General features: G+C 37.8%; 1 long non-coding RNA gene and 2 pseudogenes across 2 annotated transcripts in view; 2 read left to right on the plus strand and 1 right to left on the minus strand.

Moving 5' to 3' along the window:
• LOC145501147 (uncharacterized) overlaps positions 1-25,678 on the plus strand; it is a 68,260-nt gene that overhangs the window by 12,189 nt on the left and 30,393 nt on the right. Inside the window, exon 3 of one of the 2 annotated variants that reach the window (XR_014051187.1) lies at positions 7,394-15,066. The exons of the other annotated variant lie outside the window; for it this stretch is intronic. This is a non-coding gene — a long non-coding RNA (uncharacterized LOC145501147). Of the gene's footprint in view, positions 1-7,393; positions 15,067-25,678 lie in introns of those variants that run through there. 2 annotated transcript variants of the gene reach the window in all.
• Positions 478-2,096, plus strand: LOC145500055 (uncharacterized; annotated as a pseudogene).
• LOC145501191 (uncharacterized) lies at positions 2,489-4,242 on the minus strand (annotated as a pseudogene).

The raw sequence follows: 25,678 nt of genomic DNA on the forward strand, positions 1-25,678 counted from the left end.
GTAAGGGAGACAATGAATCATTCCCAAGCAGTGAAGACAGAAACTTTTTTCTTTCCAAGAACAATTTATTAGTTTTAAATAGCATTGCAGGTAACTTCATAGTGTTTCCATGATGTGCAACACATGAAATCAAAAGGACATCGGAAAATCTTATCGTCAACAAGTCGTCAAATGACTAAATTATTTTCAAACAATATTGCTAGGCAGCTGTTGACATAGCCTTTATAATGTAATACATCACACAGTCTACATGTTTAGGGAAGAATATTGCATTTTTTCCAACTTTCTGCAATTCTTCATTTGCAACTGACGTCATGCATTAATTGACGATCTGGTTTCCACCAGAAGTCAGCCATGTTGGATGACATCTTGACCCAGGCTGCGACCTCAACCCTCTTACTCCTCTAGTGGTTTGCAATGAATTTCCATGATAATGGGAGTCTTTTGTGCTGTCTTTTTCTGTAGCCGTAACAAAAAAATGACAAACAATTTGCTTGTTTTTGGTTCCCAACAGTAATAAAAAATCAAGGGAAACAAACAGAGAAATTGAGTCGAATGCGACGGAATAGTGGTTCACAAAAATTTCCCACGCAGATCTGACAGAGAAGAGAGTATTATACTCATGTCTGCAGTATTCATTTTATATCAGGTAACCTTAAAACTTATAATTTTATGACTTAGGAAAATTATTTTTGAGATATTTGAGAAGAAATAAGTAGAAAAACATCAAATACAGGTGTTAGTCTGGGGTAACAACTCTACAATGTGAATGACTCAGACTGGACACCTACCTTGAAGTTGGGCCATAACAAAGTAAAATCACTGAGCAAGGATGATGTCGACGGTTGTCAAAGAGTGAGTGAGCGAGTGGCGAAGAGAGCTCGCCTTCAGAAGGAGATTGTGAGCAAATCTCAAATTGTTTCTGTTCTGTCTTGAAGACATGATCGTGGAAAAAGAACCTGCTTGTATGGTAGTGAATTTGAAGTCTTAGAACAAATTCATGAAGACAGTGAAGAATTTCCCCACGATAGCAGCAGCATTGGTTTTCAAATTGAGTGGCTTTCCGCTCACAAAGAATATCAAACTGACCTAAGTATGGCTCAAATTTACCAGCTAGAGGAGTGCAACAGAAGTTTATTTACAGAGCCAAGCAAAGTAAAAAACAAGTTGCTAACTTCTGATCTATCCCAAAGTGGTTTTGAGGGAAATAATGGGAAAACTCAGTTCTACACTGGCATTCCAATGTTTTCAATGTTTATGCAGTTGTTTACTCTTATTGCTCCCCATGTTGTCAGCACAAGTACCAATGCATTATGCCAATTCCAGGAATATTTGTTGGTTTTAATATGTCTGTGGTTAAATGTTCCTTTGCAATATTTAGCACACGGTTTTAAAGTCAGTGTTTCAACAGCATCAAGAGTATCTAGCAGGTGGATTGATGTGATGCAAGTCAGGTTGGATTTCCTAATTCGATGGCCAGAGTGTGAAGAACTTAGAAAGACTATGCATTTAGTTTTCAGACAGAATTTTGGACGCGGAGTTGCTGTCATAATTGACTGTTTTGAAATTTTTACTGATAGGCCATCCAGCTTAATTGCTAGAGCTATAACTTGGTCTAATTACAAACATCATAATACTGTTAAATTATTAATTGGAATAACTCCTTAAGGTGTTATAACTTTTCTTTGTAAGGCTTGGGGGGAGGGGGGGGGGGGGTCATGTTAGTGACAAACACCTCACTGAAAACTGGGGGCTCCTAAACAAGTTATTACCAGGTGATATTGTTCTTACAGATAGGGGATTTGACATTGTTTACAGTGTTGGGTTTTACTAAGCTACCCTCAAAATACCCGCCTTCACCCGTAGAAAGAGACAACTGTCAGCTCATGACATACAAGAAACTAGAAAATTTGTAAATGTATGCATACATGTAGAGAGGGTCATTGGTTAGGAGGAAGTATGTGATTTTGCAAAGTATCCTGCCTGTCAAATTAACTACTGCAAAACCAGGAGATGCAGAGGCACCAATAGACGAAATTGCAAGAGTGTGCTGTGCTTTGACAAATCTGTCTGATTCTATTGTACCCTTTGAATGATGATGGAGTAAAAGTCCTGTCTAAACATATTTTAATCTGTCATAGGAACTAAAATACACTTGGGAATGGACCATTTGACTTTTGATACTTTTGAGGAAAAAATATCCTGCAAACATACTTGCACCAAAAAAAAAATCATGCCCATTATTCCTAGTGCCAGAAAGGGTTAAAAACAAAATTTATACCTTCACTAAATCACCCACAACCCCCCTCCCTGAAAATTCAAATGGTCCACCCCTTAGGAAAGCAACTCTGTTTAAATTCAATTAAATTAAGTAATAGTAAAATAAAAGTTCTTTTAGTATGTGATGCATCTACTCATTTCTCCAGCAAGTTGGACAAAACCATTTTCCTTTTGGTGCAACATCCAGTTTGAGACAAGCCATATGGAACTACTGTATTGCACATTCAGGGTTGTCACAGTCAATCAGCTTGCTGTCTTCTATGTCAGTCTGGCAGTAACACAGGACCTTCCTCTTCATCACCATCAACATCATCAACCAATTCTTCATCACCATGTAGCTGAGTTGGAGGTGTTGATGGTTGTGTGTACCATTTTCCAAGGAGCTCTGGGAGAATGCCCAGAGAAATGAACTTTTTGGCTTTCGTAAGAGCTAATTCCCAGAATTCAACATCAGGATTTATTCTCTCAATGTGCATGTCTCTTTCTGTCCACACTATGAAATCACAGTAGTCAACACCCACAATAAATATCTGACCCTGAACCTAAACAAGAGAGGAAAAATAATGACCTGTGGTTCTTTAACAATTTTGAAAGTGGGATATTTTTACTTACTAGACAAGAAAAGGCATATGTCTACAAAACTCAAGCTGTAAACTTTTGTGTAATAATTAGAGAATTTCAGTGCAATGCACAAATATTAATACATGTGCATAAAAATAATGTTAGCGTGCTGATTGGCTGAGAGCACGTCAATTGATCTCAAACAGTGCAGAAAGTTGAAAATAGTCCAAAAAGTTCAATTGGAGTGCAGAAAGTTGAAATTAAATTGCATGTATATTATTAACAAGTAATCAAAGGATTTTTCTCCTGCAGTTTAAAATAATTAAGCACTTGTAATTCTTTTTAAGGCTACAAGTAGCACTTGCCCTATAGGCCTGTGCAAATTTTTTTTAGTCCTTCAAACATTACCTTGTACTTACCGTATGTGTTCAAAATTGCACTCAAAATCATTTGATTACCTATATAAAAGCGACTGTACATACAATAGGTTGCTTTCTAGGATTATCTGATAGAAATAGGCACGACTGTGGTCCAAGGCAGGTCCAAGTGGTCCATCTACAAGACAACTGTTCTTTTTGCCACTTAAAGAATCCAGCATTGAGTCTTTTTGACAGAATGGACACTGTAAACAAACAAAGTAAAATGCGCTCTAATCTGTTTTTTCATTTCAACTCTGTTGCCATAGCAAAAGAGTATAGTAAAAAGGGTCCTTAGACCCTGCTAACATCATAAAAGTCCTGGTCCTGCTATATAATGCTTTAATTTTTGTAAAACATTTGCATCATATAGTTACCTTAATTTCACACAGCTCAATTCCACAACAGTCACAGCTTACAATCTCATCTGGTGAGGCACCAAGGTAGGGGAAGTCTTTATTAATCCACAGGCCACTGTCAAAAATCTGAAAGTTCTCATGAACAGATTACATTTTTTTTCTATAAGCTTCCCTTGCTTGTTTTTCATGCTCATATCCCCACCTATAGGTAAAGAAATGCACAGTGTTTTAGGCAGCTTTTTTGACAGTAAAAGTATATGTAACTGAAAGTATCAAGGCTATAATGTGTTAAGCTGGTGTAGAGTAGACCTGAAGTAATTTAAAATATGAACTCATTCGAGAACCATACTTTGTTGCTGGTGATGAAAATTTACGAGCCATGGGATAACAGATGGTCTTTACTGGGTCAGTGTAGCAAGCTCCTTTTAAATGGGAGGCTGTGATTTTCCCTGCTCACAGAGAGAACCATAGCCTACAGTGGGCTTGATCCCTTGTCTCAACTTCTACGGCCTTGCATTCTTCTGGGGAGATTTTCATTGTTGCTTCAGCACACGCACTCAGCAATTCTATAGATGAAAGCTTCATATTTGTTTCAACAAAAAGCTCTGTCAGTGGCTTTGGCAAATTGGCAGAAGGCTGTCATGGGGGGGGGGGGGGGGGTTAAGGGGGGCCTGAAAACTGCAAAACCGCACAGAAATATGCTAAAAAATGGCAAAAGTGCATCAGATTTTTTCCCTAATACCGAAACCGCACGTACATGGAGGCCACAACATGAAAGCTGACATCAGCAAGACTTGTGATATATTTGATAACATTGTACGCTAATATTGAACATACCATCATAACACTAATGGTATGTTGTACTATGCTATTATACTCTATTTACTACTGACCAAATGCCAAGTATTTGGGTCACATACTTGAATGAGTATTGATATCTCCCTTGACTTTGAAAAGCTCTGTCACTGATCCTGTACGTCTTGCATTGGGTGACTGATTACCTTGGACGACCCTGTGTTAATTGTGGAATGTGGAATAAATGTTTCTTCTAGAATTGTGACCTTGTCTCGTAAAGAGTTCACGTTCAATGGAAAAGATGATTGTTAAAACGTACAGCTCTTCTGTTCCGAGTTCTTGCACCTATTAAGAATGTCGCTGAAATTCCAATTTCCCCTTGGAGCAATATTAAATCTTCAACTTCTTCATCACTGCTTTCATCAAAATTGTCTCCTTCCTCTTCCTCCAACTGGTTTTCTGCAGCATTGTCTGAAGTATCATCAGACTGCACGTCAAATGCAATGGAGACAGCGTTCTCAAAGATTTCACATTATCTCTGGTACATAAACTCAGGGAGTGTAACATGTTGTGCCATAGTGGTCTCTTGGCGTACAGTTTGCTGTCTTATGGCAGCTCCATAGGAGGTGGCCCAGTCCCTAAGTGAATCACAGTCTGCTTGACACATGTTGACGATAGGAAGAGATTTCATCACAGGAACCTGGGACAGCAACAAGGCACTCTCTTTGGGTGGGGTACTATGATCGCCTGCTCGTTTGATAGTACGCTACCCAGTTAGTTACGCATTTTACCGTCTCTTTCGTAGTAGTTCCAAATGACTTGCAGTGCTCAGCCTGGGATAAGTTTACCTGCTTTACATGTACAGTAGCGTGGTAGTTCTCAACATCAAGCGTCATGCAGCTTAACAGGTTTGTGTGGTCATACTTAAATTGTTTCAGGTTAGCATGCAATCTGTGTAGACCTGTTTCTATCATGGCAACTGATGCCATTGTCCTGGCAGACACATGCCCCTGCAGTCCATTAAGTGTTGTGTGGATGCCAGTCAACTTTTGAATGTCACGGGTGTTCTCGTGAAGAATCTCTCTGCACTGCCCCACAAGACCAATGGCTTCTTCTGAAGACTTGACTGAGATATGAGCACCTCTGTCATGCATGGAAAAGGCTTTGTAGAGACAGCCAATTGCTGTGAGAAAGTGTGCGCATTCTTTTAGTTTGGCACAGAGTTTGATGGAGTTTGTCTGAGCATCACCAACATAAACCACACTTTCAAACTTGGAGCAGATGCCTACTGGTATCTTGAAGCAACACTCTTTGACCGGGCCATCAGTACTCCCTTCTTCTTGGTCAGAGCCTGCAAACAAATGTAGGTCATTGCCGTTATCACTTAGTTGCCATACAGACGCGTTCGTTTGGTTTGTGTGAAGGACGTCTTTGCCAAAACTTGTCAGAACACAGGGTTGATTTGTAAGCTCCATGGCTTATCTGTATTCACAGGTTTGTTGATTGACAGTGCTTATACCTTGCCCATGTGAAAGGAATAGATTCCTGTTATTAAGGCACATGCTGTTTACCTTCTGCCAGGTGGTCCTGTAAGGAATAATTGTCTGAACATTCATACCATTAACACCAACGCCGTCCTTTTCTATTTGGAGGGAGATGATTGATTTATCAATGATTTCAGATGCATAAATCAAATCACTGTCTACACAAACCATAGCTTCAAAGCTTGGCTGCATTGCTCTATCCCAGAAATGAATTTCGTCATTTCAGACAGTGTGCGTTAAATACTGGTTTTTGACAGCTTCAGAGTACTTTTTTAGCCTTGACGTTATCTCTGCAACAGTCCCAGCAGGTGATACATTCAATGTTGTAGCCAACTGGATTAGATCATCCTCCTTCTTCTTTTCTGTGTTTGTCATGTAAATCGATCCTTCTTTGAATTCGATTACCTTTATTGGAACACTATCGGAAGCCAGAAATATGATACCTTCGCAGCAATGGATCTCCTTGGCCTTGAGGTGTTTCCCAAGAGTAGTCACTTTGTCAATGGGACTGTGAAGGTGAGCTTTGAACAAAGTAGAACCGCCTCTCAAAGTAGAACTTGCCTCTCTCTCTACACTGGTATAGCAATGCTGATAGAAAATGGGTACATACCACGTTGATTGTCTGCTGAATATTTATCTAGTTCTGGTATGATAGTGTGGCAAACGTACCCAATTGGTTGAGTGCCTCATTCAAGTTCTTGTTAGTGATAGGTGATCCATTTCAATCACTATTCGTTCCGTCCTCCCGTGTTCTTTGGTTTTCCTTAAAAAAAAAAAACGGTCATGCAAATTGTTTATTCTTTAAGTAAAATAAATGAGCACTGCTTTTGCGAAAGTTGGCAGAAGTTTATCAATAATGTCAGGATTACGCAAAGATTAAGTGAAATTAGTTAGAAAATGATGGAAACCAACCTATTTAGTAACACTGTCACATTATGGCCAAGACCCAGAACCTGAGCTGTTTTCGTATCCCAGCACGTTCACTAATTAAAGAAAACAAATGAAACCTTACTTTACCAATGGTATCTAGATTGCATTACAAACCAAATACAAGGGAATACAGCTAAACTATGACCGCTGATTAATAATTAAAGGGATTTTACCAGTCAAGCACAGACTCAGCACATGGCGATGTGACCTTTTACTGCTGGCCATCCAAATCTCTAAGGGTGTTGTTATTTTCCGACAGTGATCTGGAATCAGTGCTGCTTTGGAATGCGTAGAGTCCGTAGACGTTTTTCGGGAGCTTTACATTACATTAAAACTAAGTAAAAATGAGGTAGTACTTACCAAACTGTCTCTGTCAATTTAATGATGTGCATCTCATTTTTGTTTTCCTTACATTGAAATTTGTTCTTTTTTCTGAAATTCTCCCCTTCCTTTCCTTCTTCATAGAAAATTGCCAAGCAGTTAATTACTACATCCTTTTTGCTTGCAGTTGCAACCTTGACAACCTCACTTGCCATTGTCAGGCATTGAATAATCAAAGCAACAAGAACACGAGGCTGTACGGCTGTACAAGTTAACATCCAGCGTAGAATTTCACGAAGTCGATGCATCATTGGCCAAAACGGTTAATCACATTAAGTATTAACTGGAAAAGGCCATAATTGCAAACCACAGAGTTAAATTGTAAACTGATATAATGAACCCTGATGCGCTGCAAATCAAAACACTTGGCTTGCTCTAGTTGTACCTATCGGTAAGTGCTAATGAGTGAGAGTTAGTAAACAAGGGTCGATTGGATTTTGTAAGATTTTTTTGGGATACTTCTAGTATAACAGGTGTTTAAATCAATTTCTTATAGTTAGTTTCAAATTATTGCTGTAATTGAACTGAACAATCTTTATTTTCAACTCAGTGAGTGAACAAAAGGCTAAATATTTTTTGCATAAAATTATTTAAAAAATTATACTTGTTATACTTCCAGTATAACAGGTTTTAACATCAATACATGTATTTTTTAGTTGTTTCAAATTATTGCTGCAATTGAACACAACATTGTTTATTTTTCAACTCAGTGAGTGAACAAAACGGTTAACTTTTTTTTTTGCAGATTTAAAAAATCATACTTATTACATTTGTTAAAATCAATTTCTTTTAGTTAATGCTATAGCTGTAATTGAATGCAACATTGTTTATTTTTCAACATTCTTGAGTGGATATTTCAGTTTATTGCTGTCATGTTACTTAAATGTAGCATAAACTTGAACTTGAATGTAACATTGTTTATTTTGGAATTGAGTGTGTAAACCAAAAAGTCTCATTGTTACTTCTGTAGTGGCATACTTGTTGCAGGTATAGTTTTGAGTTTATATGGTTTGTCATGGACTGAATATACCAGACATTGAGGTGCTTGACTGGTAGTCTGTTTTTTCATAGTTTTGGGTCAGCACAATGTCATAGATAATATTTTTTGGATGTTATACTTAATGGTGATGTCTTGGAGATTCATGATTGCATCCTCAACATCTTCTATGGTGTCATGAAGTGTCAAAGAACTTGGTTTCAATAGTTTAGAAATTTCATTTGTGAAGGCGGTGAGCCAAAGTTCATTGTCTTCATGGAGAATGCATAATTTGAACACAACATTGTTTACACTGTTGACACTTTGTAGACATTGATGAGAGGTGGTACAAACGCTTTTTACACACTTGACAGGAAGAAAATACTGTCAACTTGTTTACAAATTTGAAGTTTGGAACAGTTGTTTCTTTTTCAGGACAATCAAGCATTTGTGGTCCACACAATGTAGTTAACAACTGTGTGGTTTCGGTTACAGTAGTTAATGGTGATGTACTGAGGAAGTTGACCTTTGGTAATATTTGACTGTTAAGTTTGTAAACTTGTATGATTTGTTAGTTTGTACTTGATCAATGAGAGTGCTCCAAATGTGGAAGACAATTGCACCAGTGTCATCTTCTAGTATACAATCTTCTTTAACATAAGAGCTTTTCTGTGTTGATTTAATCATAACCTCTTTAGGTTTCTTGTCTCGCAAAGACAATATTCCAGAGACGTTCACCCTTTGATTTGGTTTAATTGTTGGGACCTGTCCAGTAGTAGCATCTGTACTACGTATTGGTTGGTAATTTGTTTCAGGTTTTGCTTGTTCTTCATACTGAAACGAAATGTCAGAATTTCCACAGGGATATGCAGTCAACTGTTGGTTAAAGAGCCAGTCACTTTCATCCTCTTTGATGATAACATCTTTTAAAAGAACTGGCGTTTTAGAATCCTGATAGAGTTGTATACAAGGATGTATAGAGGTGTTGAATCCTACAACTCTTCTTACTTTGCTTGGAGCAGTTTGGAATTGGAAGTCGTACCACTGATGCTTTGTTTTTTGGCTGTTTTGATTGGACTGAGGTTGTGAATACAGCCATGCTTTTTTTCTAGGAAACAAGAGGAAAACAATGTAATATTGGGCTATAAAAAGGAAATGGGGTTTAAAGATGCTTTTCACCCAGGAGAAAAGAAAGTGTCCTTACTTTTTGTCTCTGTAGGTGCTTTTCTTTCCGTAGCTGCTTTAGTGTCCTTTATAGAGTGTTTGGTATCCTGAGGTTCTGAAATGTTTTAAATTATGTTATTCACAAGGTTGAATTCTGAAACAGATATGACAGAAAATTTGTTGCACTTGAGAAATGGAACAGCATAAATGAAAAGTTACATTAAGGAGTCTGTAAAATTAACAAGAGAACAAATGAAATAATTAGCAGCAGTGTTTAAAAACCAGGCTGCATGCAGTTTGTTGAGTTATTTTTTTGGAAAAAAAAAAAACCTCTTAGTCGGCGCGTCGGGTATGTTATGGACGGGTCAATGGATGAGTGAGTGAGTGAGTGAGTGAGAGATGTATGTCACACCAATCAGATTGGATCTACTATAAACAGCCAATCAAATTTCTTGTTGTAAAGGTAAATGGTATGTGAGAAGATTTGATCCTGATAGAGTTCAGAACGGCCATATTTATTCTTCTATAAAAGAGGAGGAAGTATTCATATATTGGGTTTACTTCGACATTTTTTGTGGGTTAGGCTGAGGATTTTAGTTAAATGAACGAGATGAGCCTTCAGGTTTGAAACAGTTCATGAGTTAGTAGTGTGCAAATGCAACAAGATATTTTTATTTTTAGTTGCCAAGGTAACTTGATACTTTTGTTTTTCACAAGGAGTAAATTCAATTAGAGGTCACGAATCGTCGCTTCTAGTTCTTAGGACATGTTTTAAAGGGGATGAGACTTTAGATTTAAAACAGTTCTAACATTTACAATAGTAAGTGCGGGTAACGATTGTTTTGTTCTTGTTGCATGCAAATATAATGAGATATTTTTGTTTTTTAGTTACAAAGTGTAATTTGACACTCTTGTTTTTCACAAGGGAGTAAATTGAATTAGAGTGGACGAATCGTCACCACTCTTTCCCACGAGATGTTTGCTATCTTTAGTGACAAATGGTAACTTAACACTTTTGTTTGTTATATGGGAGTAAATTCAATTAGAGCTGACAAGTTATCGGCTGTTGTTTCCAGGATATCAAACAAAGAAGAAGCTTTCATTTCTGGACAGTTTTTACGTCTCTGCAGTAGCAGCTTGAGAGTTTTATTTGATGACATTCATTTCAGTGCAATATTTTTAAAGGTAAAAAGTATGAAAACTGTTCAAATGTTCTTTGAAGACTGCACGGCACCAAGTTAAAGTGCAATTTAATTAAATCAGACTTTTAACGTGTCAGAGGTTTTTTCTCTTTCTCTTTTCGGTGAAGTTGTGTTGTGTTGTGTTGTGTAAAAAGGTAAACTTACGACTCGTATAAAATGCCAAAAAGTCTCCAAATTAACTTGAGTATTCTTGAGCAAAAATTCCTCTTGATGGTTGGAGGGGTTATGTGATCGGTGAGTGATGGAGTTATGCATGTGCACGTGTCACACCAATCACAGTGCGGGTTGTATCAAAGAATGAATCAAATTGCCTGTTAGAAAATAAGATGGTATCTACATCAATCTGAAGACATGTCAGATTACTGTAGTTTGTTCAGTCAAACATTTTATGGCTTACTATTCAGCTATCTTACCATGACCAATGTAACATCGCAACCAAAAAAACTTGTCAAATTAACCAAATCATTACTGTACCATGAATGCTCCAATCTCCGACACTTCACACAAAAAAATAACTCTTGCACGCCTTGCATGCCTATGTTTAATAATAGCCTTTGTGGATGACTAAGTGTTGCATAGTAAATAAACATTGGCATGCAAGGCTGTGCTATTTCTTTATTGTTACAAGGAAGTGGATGTATGTGTAGGTGACATTTGCATGTAGACTATGTAAATTGGAGAATGAATGAAACTCAAAGTTCAGTAATTAGCGATTGAGGTGTTATTTTTTTAGACCACTTTGTTGTTGGATATAAATGTGAAAACTGTTGTTTGGGAAATCTTGTTTAGTTGTTGTTCTTCCATGATTCTAGAATGTAAGTTAGGTGACTTTTTGGGAGCCTGTAATCTTTCTAATGTCATGGGTTCAACAACAAGGTCTGAAAGGTTTCTTACTCTACTGAGTGCAACATATGTCATTCCTTTAATGTTTTCTGATTTTCCTAAATCTACCCAAGCTTTTTTGAGAGTGAGACCTTAACTCTTATGAATTGTCATTGCCCAAGCTAATCTCAGTGGTAACTGTTGTCTATCAGCAGAGTGCCCTAAAGTTTGTGAAACTTGAGTAATGGGACAAATCTGTACACTTCTTGCAAATGAAGAAGATATTGATGGACCATTACAGTTTTCATCAAATTGAATTATCACACATATTGGAAGACATGGTGGTTGTTGTTCATTAGGATAAACAAAATGAGCTAGAGTTCCTAATGCTCCATTACAGAGTCCAACTTCTGTCCAAATATTCATAGTCAACATTACTCATTCATTCATATTAACCCGTCAAAGACTGTGGATCTAACAGTTGAAAGCTCGTATATCTGTAAACATTTTTAGCCAGAGATCGTTTTTTAAATTTGTATTATGCTCAACCCTGGCTACGGTCCTTCAATATTTTTAAAAACCATGCTGTTTGGAAAGAGGACTTCAGGAGATTGGCTATTTTCAGTAAATAATATTTATTCTGAAATTGTCACAGGGTATATTGTTAACGATTATCTGTAGACCAGAATGCTTTACAAACATTTGTTTTTGTTTTGATTCTGTCGCTGAAGAAAGTGTTAGAAAAATCAGAAGGTTTTGTGGGCATTTGGTGGTCTAAAATATAATTTACTGGTAGAAACTGATATGAGATGTTTGCTTTAGTTGCAATTTGGCTTAGAAGTACTGTATTCTGAATTCTAATTTGGCGTCACGAGGTGACAACTGTCAGCTCCAGTCCCTGCAGACTTGAAACAATTTCATGCAACGAATTTGCTTTTTATTTGCTTTCAGAGACTCCAGAAGCATGTATACAAAATTTACAGTACTTACTATGCTTAGCATACTGTCTTGAGTAGTCATGATGTAGCATAACAATAACAATTATTTTTTTGTTGTGGAGGAATTCATACTGCACTTCAGAATCCCTACAGAGTTATTATCAATAACCGGTCACTTATGCATACTAAAATGTTTTCAGTTGGCTCTTTTTGCAATAAAATGTTAGTTTTCTTTACCAGGAATAAAATGCAGCAGAGAAAGCACTTTTCACTTTTTATCGAAATCAATTTCAAGAAATCTGGCCAAAGTTAACTTCAAATTGGATGAATCCACAAGTGATGTGATAGTCTTTTCTGAAGGCTAGCATTGTGAAGGAAAGTTCAATTCACTGTCACTTACTGCAGCAAACGGAAGTGTTTTTTCTTGTACCTGAGTACATCTTAATTCTCTTGACCAACGTCTATGGTCTACACCTTCTGCCAAGGTTCTTTGCAGTTGCCATGGCTGAAATCACATCATACTGGCCGTTGTTTAGCTTCTCAAATATCTGAAAAACAGCTTTTCAATGATACATTCCCCTCAATGTCAAGGGCAATAATGAATCTTGTCTTTAAAGGCCATAAATGTAGAACAATCCAGATGGATGCCTTGGATAATAAAGGATTGAAAAGCAAAATGATTGACAACAACAAATTAGAGGTTTTTGTGGACCATGAAACCTCTGACGACATGCACAATGCATGCCTGTTGACAGAGAGTCTTTAATAAGGATCAAAATTAAAATACATATTAACATTTGTAGTCCAGTATGATTTGGATTTTTACCAAGCATAACTACAACTAACTAAACTGGAAAATCATTTGAAACTGATTACTAAAAGGAATTTCCTTAACTTAACAAACAAACAAACAATAGTTTATTGACACTATCCTGATGGGGCTTTTCAGTGACAATACAAGAGAACTAAACTAATTAAGTTAATAGAAGTGGTTCACAATTCATTTAAAAGGGAAAGAATGCGATAAACATTAAACAATAATCATACAACATACAATTCATCATACAACAACTTAACAGGCTGCCCAAAGGTGAAAAAATACTTTTGTCAGCACCATTAGAACATAATACTAGTAAACATAATAATTTGTAATGTATTTTAACTTAGAGTTTCTGGATCAAATTAAGATGTAATCTTAAAATGGTAATATCAACTACAGATATTTAAATTGAATTCTATCAGCAGCAAACGACTTGCTTGGTCAACGATTTTTGAGTTAAAGTGGGGTGAGTAAAGTACATGATGTGTATTAACTATAATATCAACTATATTAACTATAGCTTCAATGTGATGTGTTTTATGACAATGCCCTTAAACTTGTTGTTGTACTGTACTTGGATTTCTTTATTTCTACTTAGGATTTGTCTTTCATAGCATTTCTTAGTGGTGTCACCTTGTCCGGAGAAAAGAATGGCTTTGATTGATTGCTTTTCTAATAATCACTGGTTAAGACCATTGACATAATATGAAAAATCTCCACTTATAATTTACAAAACAATTTGTTAGACGAGTAATTGTTGTCGAGTCTTACAATATTTATTTACCATTCAAAACCATTTCTTGCACCACACTCACATGCCAGGTCATTGGCTAAAGAACATAAAAATGCTCCTAGTGCATTTAGATCTCCAAATTTAAATACAGTTGGTGGAACATTAGAATATGGCCTACCATCACAGTTGCTAGCATGGGGGTCAAAAGTACAAAAAGGGGACTTTGATTCACATTAAATAGCCAAAATAACATTTCTAGGAGACAATTGCATGGTTGTATGTAGCAAGAGTATTCATCACGGCTGAACAAAGGGAAGATTATTCGTCCACATTCACTAAACCCTGTCAGTGTTTTCCATATTTTATGCTGCAAGTGTCTCGATTATCAACACATTCAGAGTAATAATGTTCATTGTCAGCAATACAACAATAATTTAATTCTGTGTTCAAGTTTTCTTTGCCTTGAATTGTTAATAAACAATTGGACTCGACCATCTTGATGGTTTCAACGGGCAATGAGATTGATTTTTGGACCTTGTGCAGCTCAAATAGATCTTCAATACAATTACACTTTTGATTCAAACCTATAAACTCTCTTTTGGTGCTTTATTTTTCAAAGAAGTCAATGATGCAGGCTTATCAATTAAAATATGACTAGGCTATGTTATTAAAATATAAATGGAAACCTTGATTTATTAAGGACTGTACCAGCTTCATCACAACATTGTAGCTGGCTCATAGCCTAGTTAATTGGCACTGGGCATAGCAGCAGCATTCTTTACAATATACTCATCAAAGGTACATGTATAGCCATTTGCACTGTCTGCAAGTACTCGTGACTTAATGCCCCATTTTGTTGGCTTGTTCTTTATGTACTGTCTTATACCTGAGCCGTGTTTGGACCTCACCATCCTCTCATCTATTGCCACACACTGAAAGGGCTGTTAAAGAGATTTGGATTTCACTTTGAAGAACTGCAGAAATCCAGTTACTTTCCAGAGCATGTCTTGCTCATCTTTCATGCCAAGGTCTGCCACATGCAGCATATCAGTAAGGGCTTTGAATCTGTTACTTGACATGCTATGTGTTAAAATAAACCAATCGAGCCACAACTATCCAGGACTTTTTAATCTAAACTGAACACACTACTTGTGTACATCGTCATGTAGGATCAAAAACCTAGTCGAACAACAACAACATGGCGGGAACTTAAAGCATGCATTAAAGAGAATCAACCAATCAGCTTCTATTGTAACGCATACATTATCATAAATATTTCAACACTCCCACTTGATAATATGCTGTTACAATAACAAAATAAAAATAAAAAACTTGATGCTAGATAATCACATTCACAAGTCACACACGCCTAACAAGTTTCTGAGTTTTTCAAAGGTACATTTCGGGAGTCCCTTCGTCATGATGTCTGCAGTCATGTCCTCCGAAGGACAATAAATCACTCTGATCTCATTAGAAAGAACTCTTTCACGAACAAAATGATGACAAATGTCAATGTGCTTTGTTCTGTTATGGAATTTGGCATTCTTTGCCAGTTCAATGGCACCCTGATTGTCTTCATAGATGGTAGTTGGGGCATCCATCTGTCTCCCAAGATCTTTCATTAGACGGCGTAGCCATACAGCTTCTTGTGTAGCTGAACTTAAAGCAACATATTCAGCTTCAGTTGAGGACTTGGCAACTGTCTGTTGTTTCCTGCTTGACCAGCTGACAGTTCCACTTCCTATCTGAAACACATAGCCTGATGCTGACCTGCGAGTGTCAACATCTCCTGCCCAATCTGCATCACTGTAACCAAATAATTCTGGTTTCTCTTCTTGAGCAGTAAATTTTAGACCATACTTCAAAGTTCCTTTGAGGTATCTTAGAACACGTTTCACGCTCATCCAGTGATCCTTACTTGGCTTTGACATATACTGGGATAGGACACTAACTGCAGCAGCAATATCTGGTCTTGTCGCTGTTGATATGTAAGTCAGACATCCAATTGCTTGTTGGTAGGTCTGAACATCAAAAGGCTCATCACTTGGTGATAACTGCTGAAACTTTCTACCAGGCTCAAGTGGAGTAGAAACAGGTTTGCAGTTTTCCATTCCAAATTTCTTGAGGACTTTGTCCAGGTAGTTGGGTTGACTTACTGTCAATGTTCTGGACTCTCTGTCACGGTTGATTGACATACCAAGGAGATAGTGGATCTCACCCAGATCAGTCATCTCAAACCTTTCACACAGTGTAGCTTTCTCCGCTTTCAGCAATGCAGGGTTATTTGAGATTGGAATGATGTCATTAACATACACACCCATGATCACAAAACTGATGTAACCATCAGCCTCTTTCACTGATTTCACATAAATGCATCCATCAGCATTGCTCTTGCAATAGCCAACAGATTTCATATACTCATCAAGAGTAGTGTTCCAACAACGAGCTGACTGTTTAAGTCCATAAATGCTCTTTTTCAGCTTGCAAACATGGTTTTGGTCTGTCAGGATCAACAAATCCTTCTGGTTGAGACATGTAAATGTCACAGTCCAATGAGCCATTCAGAAAGGCAGTTTTTACATCCATTTGATGTATTTCCAAATCATGTGCATTAGCTAACGCAAGCAACGATCTCACTGAAGTGTATCTGGCCACTGGTGAGAACACTTCGTCATAGTCGACGCCTTTCACTTGAGAATATCCTTGTGCAACAAGTCTAGCTTTGAAACGGTCTACACCACCATCTTCGTCATGTTTGACTTTCAGGATCCAGCGAGATCCCACAATGTTCTTTCCTTCAGGTGGAGGTACTAGATCCCATGTATCATTCTTTAATAAAGAAGAGTACTCTGATTCCATAGCTTCTCTCCATTGGACACACTGTTCACCATTCAATGCTTCTTGAACTGTCTTCGGCTCATCAATCTCTGAATCAACTAGTAGGCAATCTTCATCACAGAATTTGCTTGGCATTCTTCGCTCTCTTACTGGTGGGAGGTTTCGAACTTCTTCCATGAAAACATCTTCATATGTTCTTCGCACTGGTGCTTCTTCATTTGGTACTCCCACTGGTTTAACTATCTGTGGAACTGCAGGCTCAACATTTTCTGGAACTGCAGGCTCAACATTTTCTGGAACTGCAGGTTCTTCAGGTACGGAATGCTGGGTAACTCTTTCAGTTTCTTGGTCTGCGTCCAGGAATATGCTTCTCATGTCTGCTTGGACTGCATCCTTCGGTTTGATCTCATCAAAATGATCAAAGTTCTGTTCAAAGAATTGAACATCTCGGCTCACAACAAACTTCTTCTTCTCTAAATCATAAAGTTTGTACCCTTTGACACCAGGAGGATATCCAACGAAAATTGATTTACGAGCTTTAGCATCTAGCTTTCTCCGCTGACCATCTGGAACATGCACGTAACTCACACAGCCAAAGACTCTCAGATGAGAAATGTCTGGTCTCCTACCAAACAAACGCTCAAATGGGGTTTCATTCTTCAATGCTGTTGTGGGGCTTTGGTTGTGAAGGTAAACTGCTGTACTGCAGGCTTCAGCCCAGAAGTCCAATGGTAACTTAGCTTGGTAGAGCATCGATCTTGCTCTCTCCATAATTGTGCGATTCATACGCTCAGCAACTCCATTTTGCTGCGGACAGTATGGAACAGTGAACTCGCGTGAAATTCCTTTCTTACCACGGAATTTCGCAAAATTGTTTGAGGTGTACTCTCCTCCATTGTCACTTCTCAGGACCTTAACATCATCCTCTGCCAAAATGTTCAGTTTCATAATCTGCTGACCAGTATGTTTCTCAACGGAATTGACATATTCCTTGAACTTTGAAAGTACTTCACTCTTGGATTTGATGAAGTAAGCAGTCGTGTACCGTGAATAATCATCTGTGAATGTTAGCATGTATCTACTGCCACCCTTTGATTCCACTTGCATTGGGCCACATACATCACTGTGTACAATCTCATATGGTCTGGTTGCCCTGTGTTGGCTCTGTTTAGGAAAGGGCTTCTTCTGCATTTTGCCAAGTACACATGCTTCACATTCTTTCTGGGGCTGGGTTTCTATCTCACATTTCAGGCCATCAACCATTTCTTTCTTCACTAACTGATTCACATAGGTGTAGTTTAGATGACCCAATCTACAGTGCCAAACTTCAAGTGATTGTGCACTGTCAGTTTTTGAAACTTGAGCGTACTCGATGGTATTGACTGTGTACAGCTTGTCAGACAATAAATGACCAATGACAAATTCCTTACTGTCTTTCAATACCAAACATTTGTCCTTATCAAAGCGAATTTCTGCTCCCATCAATGCCATTGCGGGTACTGAAAGTAGGTTCTTGGTCAATTTTGGTACAAACAACACTTTGTGCAAGTCTAGAACAACATCATGAGAACTGTTTACTGTTGGAAGTCTTACCTTCCCTTCACTGAGAGCATGAATCATTGTGCTGTCTCCAAGATAAATATTCTTTGGTTGTTGGTACTCAACAAAGTTCTCCAAAATGCTTCTGTCGTTTGTCATATGCTTTGTCGCTGCCGAGTCAATGAACCGTTCATCTGACCGATTCATCGTACTTGAAATCAGTGCAACTCCTTCGAGTTCGGCCATATTTGAACTTTCTCTTCTGCTGTCATACTGTTTGTTATTGTACGGACAGTTCTTCACAATATGTCCATCCTGGTTACATTTAAAGCATGTGATTCCTTTGTGTTTTTCTCGTTCATCGCGGTGAGGCTGAGGACCTTTAATGGGATTGGAAATCGGAAAACGTGCACCACGACCGCCACTGGCACCACGGCTTCCACCACGTGCTTGATGTCTTCCTCGGTTGAAATTTCTTCCTCTATTGACAAAAAGCGCATTGTCGGCCGCTTTTTTGTTCTCATTCTTTGTTTTGTTCTCTTTCCGCCCTCTTCATATATTCTTTGATCAGTAATCCTTTGACGTTCTCCCAGTCGAGATCATCTGCATTCTTGCGTTTAAACTTGTCAGGAAATTATCGTACGACTCGGGTAAACTTCCTAACACCACGGTGGCGAATTTCTTCGAAGAGATTTCCTCATTCATTTCGCACAACTGCTCAGCGAGGGAAGTCATGTGGGTTAAATGTTGCATCAAATCTGCATCTTCTTTCATGCTAGCCGCGTAAAATTTACGATTTATACGGACAATCTGTGTGACCGATACAAACTCGAACTGCTTCTGCAATATTTTCCATGCTTCGAGTGGGTTAGTCACCGAAGAAATGTGAACTTGCAGACCTTTTTCCACGTTTAATGCAATCAGAGAATTGGCTTTGTCGGATCGTAATCGAAAGGCATTCTTCACAGCCGCTGTTGCAGTTTCTGCTGGGGGAGTTTCTTGACCTTCTTGTGTAAATCCCCATAGACCACGCTCCATTAAAACGAGCTTTATGTTGTACTTCCATGATTGGTAATTCTTCCCGTTCAGCTTTTCAATCTTTATAGTTTCCGACATCGATGTCATGTTCTACGGCAAAACAGCGTTAAATAACAACAACTCCACGTCCTGGGCCCATAACCTGTTAAAATAAACCAACCGAGCCACAACTATCCAGGACTTTTTAATCTAAACTGAACACACTACTTGTGTACATCGTCATGTAGGATCAAAAACCTAGTCGAACAACAACAACATGGCGGGAACTTAAAGCATGCATTAAAGAGAATCAACCAATCAGCTTCTATTGTAACACATACATTATCATAAATATTTCAACACTATGTTGTTCCTAGAATCCATGATACAAAGACTCTGTGCTGCAGTTGCAGTGAAAGGAACTAACTTTGACGAGACCTTTGTGCAAAATTAGTGCAATGAGCTTTCCTATCTCATCAGGGTCGGTTCTTTCCATGTTCCTTCTGTGAACTTTCCACCAATTGTTGCCCAGCCATAGGGATTGGTATGTTCTCAGATTTCCCTGAGCAGTTCAACAGTGGTAAACAGCAGAAAAAACTACAGCCCTAGTCAGGAGCACCTCTCAGTAAAGGGCAAGTTTGATGAAACCCTGGCAGACATCTTGGAGTGACTGGAAGCAGCTGATTGGCTGTGTCTGGGGGGTTGTAGCTTTGGTAGGCATTAGGTGCTCCAAGAGGGTCAATCCTTGCACCACCTCTACTTCTGCCCCTACCTCTGCCTCTTCCCCTTCTTCTACTTTCTTTGGATGGCAAAACGGGTTTTGGTGCTTGGTGGGCCTGGGCTGTCTTCAGATGAAAGACATTCATCTTGGTTGCTAAAAATAATTCCTAGTTTATATATCTATGTGAAAACTAGCACTGTACAAAGTTTGGAACTAATGAGTATACAGACAGGCTAGACAGACAGGCTAGACAGACAGGCTAGACAACATGTTATGAAGTTAATTACAGGTTGTAACATGTTTGGTTTGGTGTACTATCAGGAGATGCACAAATGGCTCTTCAGGAGTCAATCAAAAGTGCTTTTAATCGAGTCTCTTTCGTGATCGTATACGTTCAGTGAGCTATCGAGAGTACTGAATATAAAAGAGATGCCAATCATACTATGATCAAATGTCACTTGAGTCATATCAATGTCAATAAACAATCTATCGTGTCCATATTGTGACACAGGTCTTTCAGTTCATCTTAATTTGGAAGGAAAACTTGATGAATGGATTTGACTAAATCTTCATGTTTTTCCAAGACTGGTGCATTAGTTGTGTTCATTATTTAACACACAGACTACTTTTCAATTTAAAAAGAAGTCTTCATTATTGTCATCATCCTCTCATCCACTATCAATTTCCTGCTGTCAGAATGTTAACATTTTCCCTTATTTAACTTTCTTTCATAGGATATTCAATAAATATTTAGAAAATTAATTAAACATTGCATTGGCGATTAAAAATCCACAATAATTTTCTCAAGACTTGTGTCACCAAGATCCATTTGCAACACTTCAGAATGCAAATTGTTCCTTTAATTTGCAGCCAGTCTTTGTTTTAGCGTTTGGTGGTGTGACATGGAATGTACCATATTGGTGTTGAGAGGTGAGTTGTGTTCGAATTGGCTATTATTTGAATCAATTTCTGTGTTACTGTCAGGAAATCTATTCCTTTGCTATTGAGCTGTATTCACAGAAGTGTCAGTGCTGCGTTTTCTACTCATACTTGTTAGTATCTTCAACCATTGTTGATCTGAAAGAAGAGATTGCCCTTGCTATTACTGATCTTTGCATGGAGAGGAGGAACTTCATGCCAGTGAGATGACATTATGATCCCAGAAAAAAAAACTGACTGCCATTTTTGACTTTCTGAATTAAATAAGGGACTAACTAAGTTTGAAAGACATTCTGGAAACCAAAAAAGATTCTTTCATTTGTTAACCTTTTATTTTGGCAATGTGTTAAATGAACAGTATAACAGAGTGACTGTAAATTGAAGAAACTTACATCGGGCCTGTAAGTTACTATTGGATTACTCTTATATTTTTGTAACTTTGTTTGGTTTCGTCCCATATTTTCAGCTTGTTGAGTCCTATATTCCCATATTTTTGGACCCCTGAAGCACTTGACACTCTGGAATTGACTGGTGCATTCAGAAAAATTTACATTCTTACCTGTACCAACTTTTCCAAGTCGGAAATATACCCTTTCGGATGCTGAAACAGTATATATCTTGGGGAGCTCTTTGCTACTTGGCATTCTGTGTTCTGTGAACCTCTCACAATCATTCCTTCTTTTGGCTGACTTGTAGAATCAAATTCTGGGAAGAAAATGTTTTGATTTCATGCTTATTAAACTCATCACAAATAGATGAGCTTGGGAGGTGACTAAAAGGTTGCAGGGAGCTGGGCAAGAAATCTGTCACAGCAAGGAGGTATCCATGGCAACCCTGCAAGCAGCAACCTCCAGGCACTGTCTTACTGACAGAGTCAGTGGAATACTTATTTAACCAATACTTACCATAAAATAAGGGTGGGGGCAGTGGGAGTAAGGATCTGAAAAAATCTGCAAACAAGCAATCTGATAGGATGCCCTGCTTATTTTAAAATGTAGATTTTAAGTTGTCTTAGTTTTTCTTTCATTCAGGATTTGATTGTTAAGCCTCGCATCTGCTGAGTCAATTGTAAATAAGACCTTGGCTATTCATTTCATTGTCACATTTAGCAGACAAGGATTTGTGGAAGGTTTTGATGAATGAACTTTAGGAGTTTGTCATTGTCTTCTTCTAAAACAAGAAAAGATTTGTGTGCTTATTGAGGTGGCTCAATAGTCTTAAAATGGTCATTTTTTTAAACAATGTTGTGGCCAGTCAAGTCCTACATACAGACATTTCACTACTGCCAGTGGAAATAGTAAGTCCACTAGTTCTATTTTATAAGTAGACACAAATTCTTCAAATTCCAGAGGAGCTACACCTAAAAATCTGACACCGTCCATTTGCAATCCCCCAAATGAAATTTTACACCAGCAATATTGATGTCTTTGGCTTTGAAATTACCCACTTTGAAGCCCATACTAAAAATTGGTAAAAACATATAACTATTCAGGGAAACATGAAGAAAAAAACTTAACATTACCTGAAGCAAACAACTGATAACGCGTGGAAAATATGGTCAGTTTCATTTAAGTGGCTCATTTCATGGCTCTATTAATAATTACAACACCAAAAATTTCAGATCATTCTCTCAACTAGCTTTTCAGAAACAGTGCTCCTAGCATTCCAAATCATAAAATTACAGAAAATTGTTAAAAATCAAATTTAAACTCCATGGACAGGATTTAAAATAGCTCTCAGGTCTTTGAATAATTCAAAAGGCTCCAGCCCCATACAAGGGTCCTTCATTTTCTTCCTGTCTCTCACAGTAACTTCTCTTTCAATTTCTGAAAAAAAATTTCATCCCAGAAACCCACCCTGGTGTGCAGTGAAAACAAAATATGTGGCGAAGAATGACAAATGCAAAAAACAAAATTACCAGAAGAACTGTAGCCAAAATAACAAAAAGTAAAGTTGAGTTAAATGAAGGAGATGAAGAAAGTTTGGGATCAATGTGCTGGGTGTACAGTGGCTTGAGGTGATGTTTGGATGGCTGAGAGTAGACGATGCACCTGGCTCGAAAATATTGTATGACTATGTTGGAAAACTTGAAGTGTTCTTTGAAGTGTTCAACTGATGCAAATGATGAAGGTAGGAAGAAGGTAGTAAACATATACTTAGTGATGACGGAAATGATGAGCAGTTCAGGTAGGTGGGCCATTGTCATCCATGTGCAGTAAAAATGTGGTGGCAACACCAAAGCAAACTTCTTGACATGATTGTAAAACAAAATATGTAGAACAAAAGAACAATGTTGTGGAAAGTGAAATTCTTGACGGTGGTGAACATCTCGGCAAAAGTAATGGCAGAAAATGAAAACTGACTTTGTTGTGGTTGATCTGTTGAAGGTGGCCCTCAGTTTAAAGTCAATGGAAAAGATTTAAAATAGCTTTTAGGTCTTATGAAAAAATACAAAAGGTTCCAGCCCCATATGAGGGTCCTTTTTTTTTCTCCCAGTCTCTCACAAAAACCTTTCTTTCAATTTCTGAGCTGTTTTCACTTCTTTTTGGCAGGGTCTCCACTCTTTCTTTGTGAGTGGTGAATTCTGTCACTTTCTAGTTTTGCACATGTTTTTTCCGTGGGTTACTGGGAACAATACCAAGTTCTTTTAAAACACGAGTAAGGGCTGATGAGCCATCACTGATGTGAGCCACTGCCAAAAATGTTGCTAACTCAATTGTTGGCAGGCTGGGATGAGTTTCTTTGGTAGCTTGCTGCCAAAGGTATGAAAAAAAATAATAAAAAAATCCCATCCCAGAAACCCACCCTGGTGCACGATGAAAACAAAATATGTGGCGAAGAATGACAAATCCGAAAAAAAAAATAACCAGAAGAACTGGAGCCAAAATAACAAAAAGTAAAGTTGAGTAAAATGAAGGAGATGAAGGAGGTATGTTGGTTATCAATGTGCTAGGTGCACAGTGGCTTGAGGTGACATCTGGATGGTTGAGGGTAAACAATGTACTTGACCCCAAAATATTAGATGACTGTGTTGAAAAACTTGAAATGTTCAACTCATGCAAATGATGAAGGTAGGAAGGAGGTAGTAAACATAAACTTAGCGATGACTGAAATGATGAGCAGTTCGAGTAGGCGGGCCATTGTTGTTCATGTACAGTAAAAACGGGTTGGCAGGCGGCATAAACAATGAAACAACCTTACTGACATGGATGTAAAAGAAAATGTGTAGAACAAAACAGAAACAATGTGGTGCAAAATAACATTCTTGACAGTGGTGAATATCTCGACGAAAACAATGGCAGAAAATGAAAACTGACTTAGTGGAGGCTGATCTGTTGAAAGTAGCCCTCAGTTGTTAAATTATAAAATGGGTAAATGGCGGCCAATTTTACAAACAACGCTGAAACAAGAAAAAAAAAATTGGCAATGAGGAGACTCGCAAAGATGCGAGGCTGCAAGGCAGGTAACTTTTAGGATGTAATGCAGAACATGGAATGCATTGTTTTCTAGCGAACAGGTGATACAGAATAGAGAGTCCACAAGCCGTGTGCTTGTTTGTGAGTATGAAGTTTCTAAACAAATTGAACAGCACTCACTTAGAAGTGAAATCTTTGCTTGTTGGCACTTAAAGATAGCTATAACTAGTTTATTTCTTTATTTAAGCTAGCCACTGTGTAAGAAAATTGATTAACAATGTCTGTCATTTATATGTCTCGGTTTTTCTACTCCAACTTACTCTTCACCATCCTGTTTCACGATTTCTGTTTGTTCAGACTCTAAAATCAGGATAGTCACAGGTTTTCATGTCTTTTATATCATTGTCCTCGCATTTAAAACCCTAACAAGACAACTGAATTTTTATAAATTCAGAGGACATTTTGAACATCAAATACTTATACATAATGTGACAAAAATTAAGGGCTAAGGGTGACGATTCCCAGAAAGTGTTCTCGTCTACCACTGATGACATGACCGCAGAAACCTTGCAAGCTTCCTTCCTGTGATTGATAACTTCTTCTTTTTTATCATTGTAGACAAGAGATAGATTGTTAAATTCCCTGCAGTAAATTCAAGTTTGAGTTGGTGTATTTGAAACAAAAATTCTTTAATGGAATTAAGTGTAGCTTATAGCTTAGGGTTCACAGAGATGTTGAAATGTGGTAACAACAACAGTGCCACTATTTAGTTCTCACAACATTGTGACATAACCCCAGGGTGATCTATAATTGAACAGAATCATACTGAAATAAATATCACTTAACTCTCAAAAAATACAGATTATAGTGTACATGTTTCACCATGTACTCCTGATTGCTAATTTCCAATCAAGAACACTGGAAATAGACTGTTCATTATCTGAACAAGTATGTAATTGATGAAAATGGAAGACTAGGGCAATATAAAAAATATACCTTGACATCAAACAGGGCAATCTCTCCTTGCTCTGTCTCTTTAAACACTTTTTCCCTTGTTATCATGGCAATTTCCCTCCATTCTTTGCAGACCTGTAATTAACTTTTAATAGCATATGTGAAAATATACCATTGAGCAAATGAAGTTAGCTCTGTATCAAACAAAAGGCTTTTCAATACAGTTAACAGCAACACCTCTACTATATAGTAGTCTTAGTGTTTGGTTATAATTTACATGTATATTTTCAAGTCAGAGCATATGCTATAATCTTTTAAATATCAACCAAACAA

Source organism: Orbicella franksi, chromosome 10, assembly GCF_964199315.1.
Source record: "Orbicella franksi chromosome 10, jaOrbFran1.1, whole genome shotgun sequence".
NCBI classification, from domain to species: Eukaryota; Metazoa; Cnidaria; class Anthozoa; order Scleractinia; family Merulinidae; genus Orbicella; species Orbicella franksi.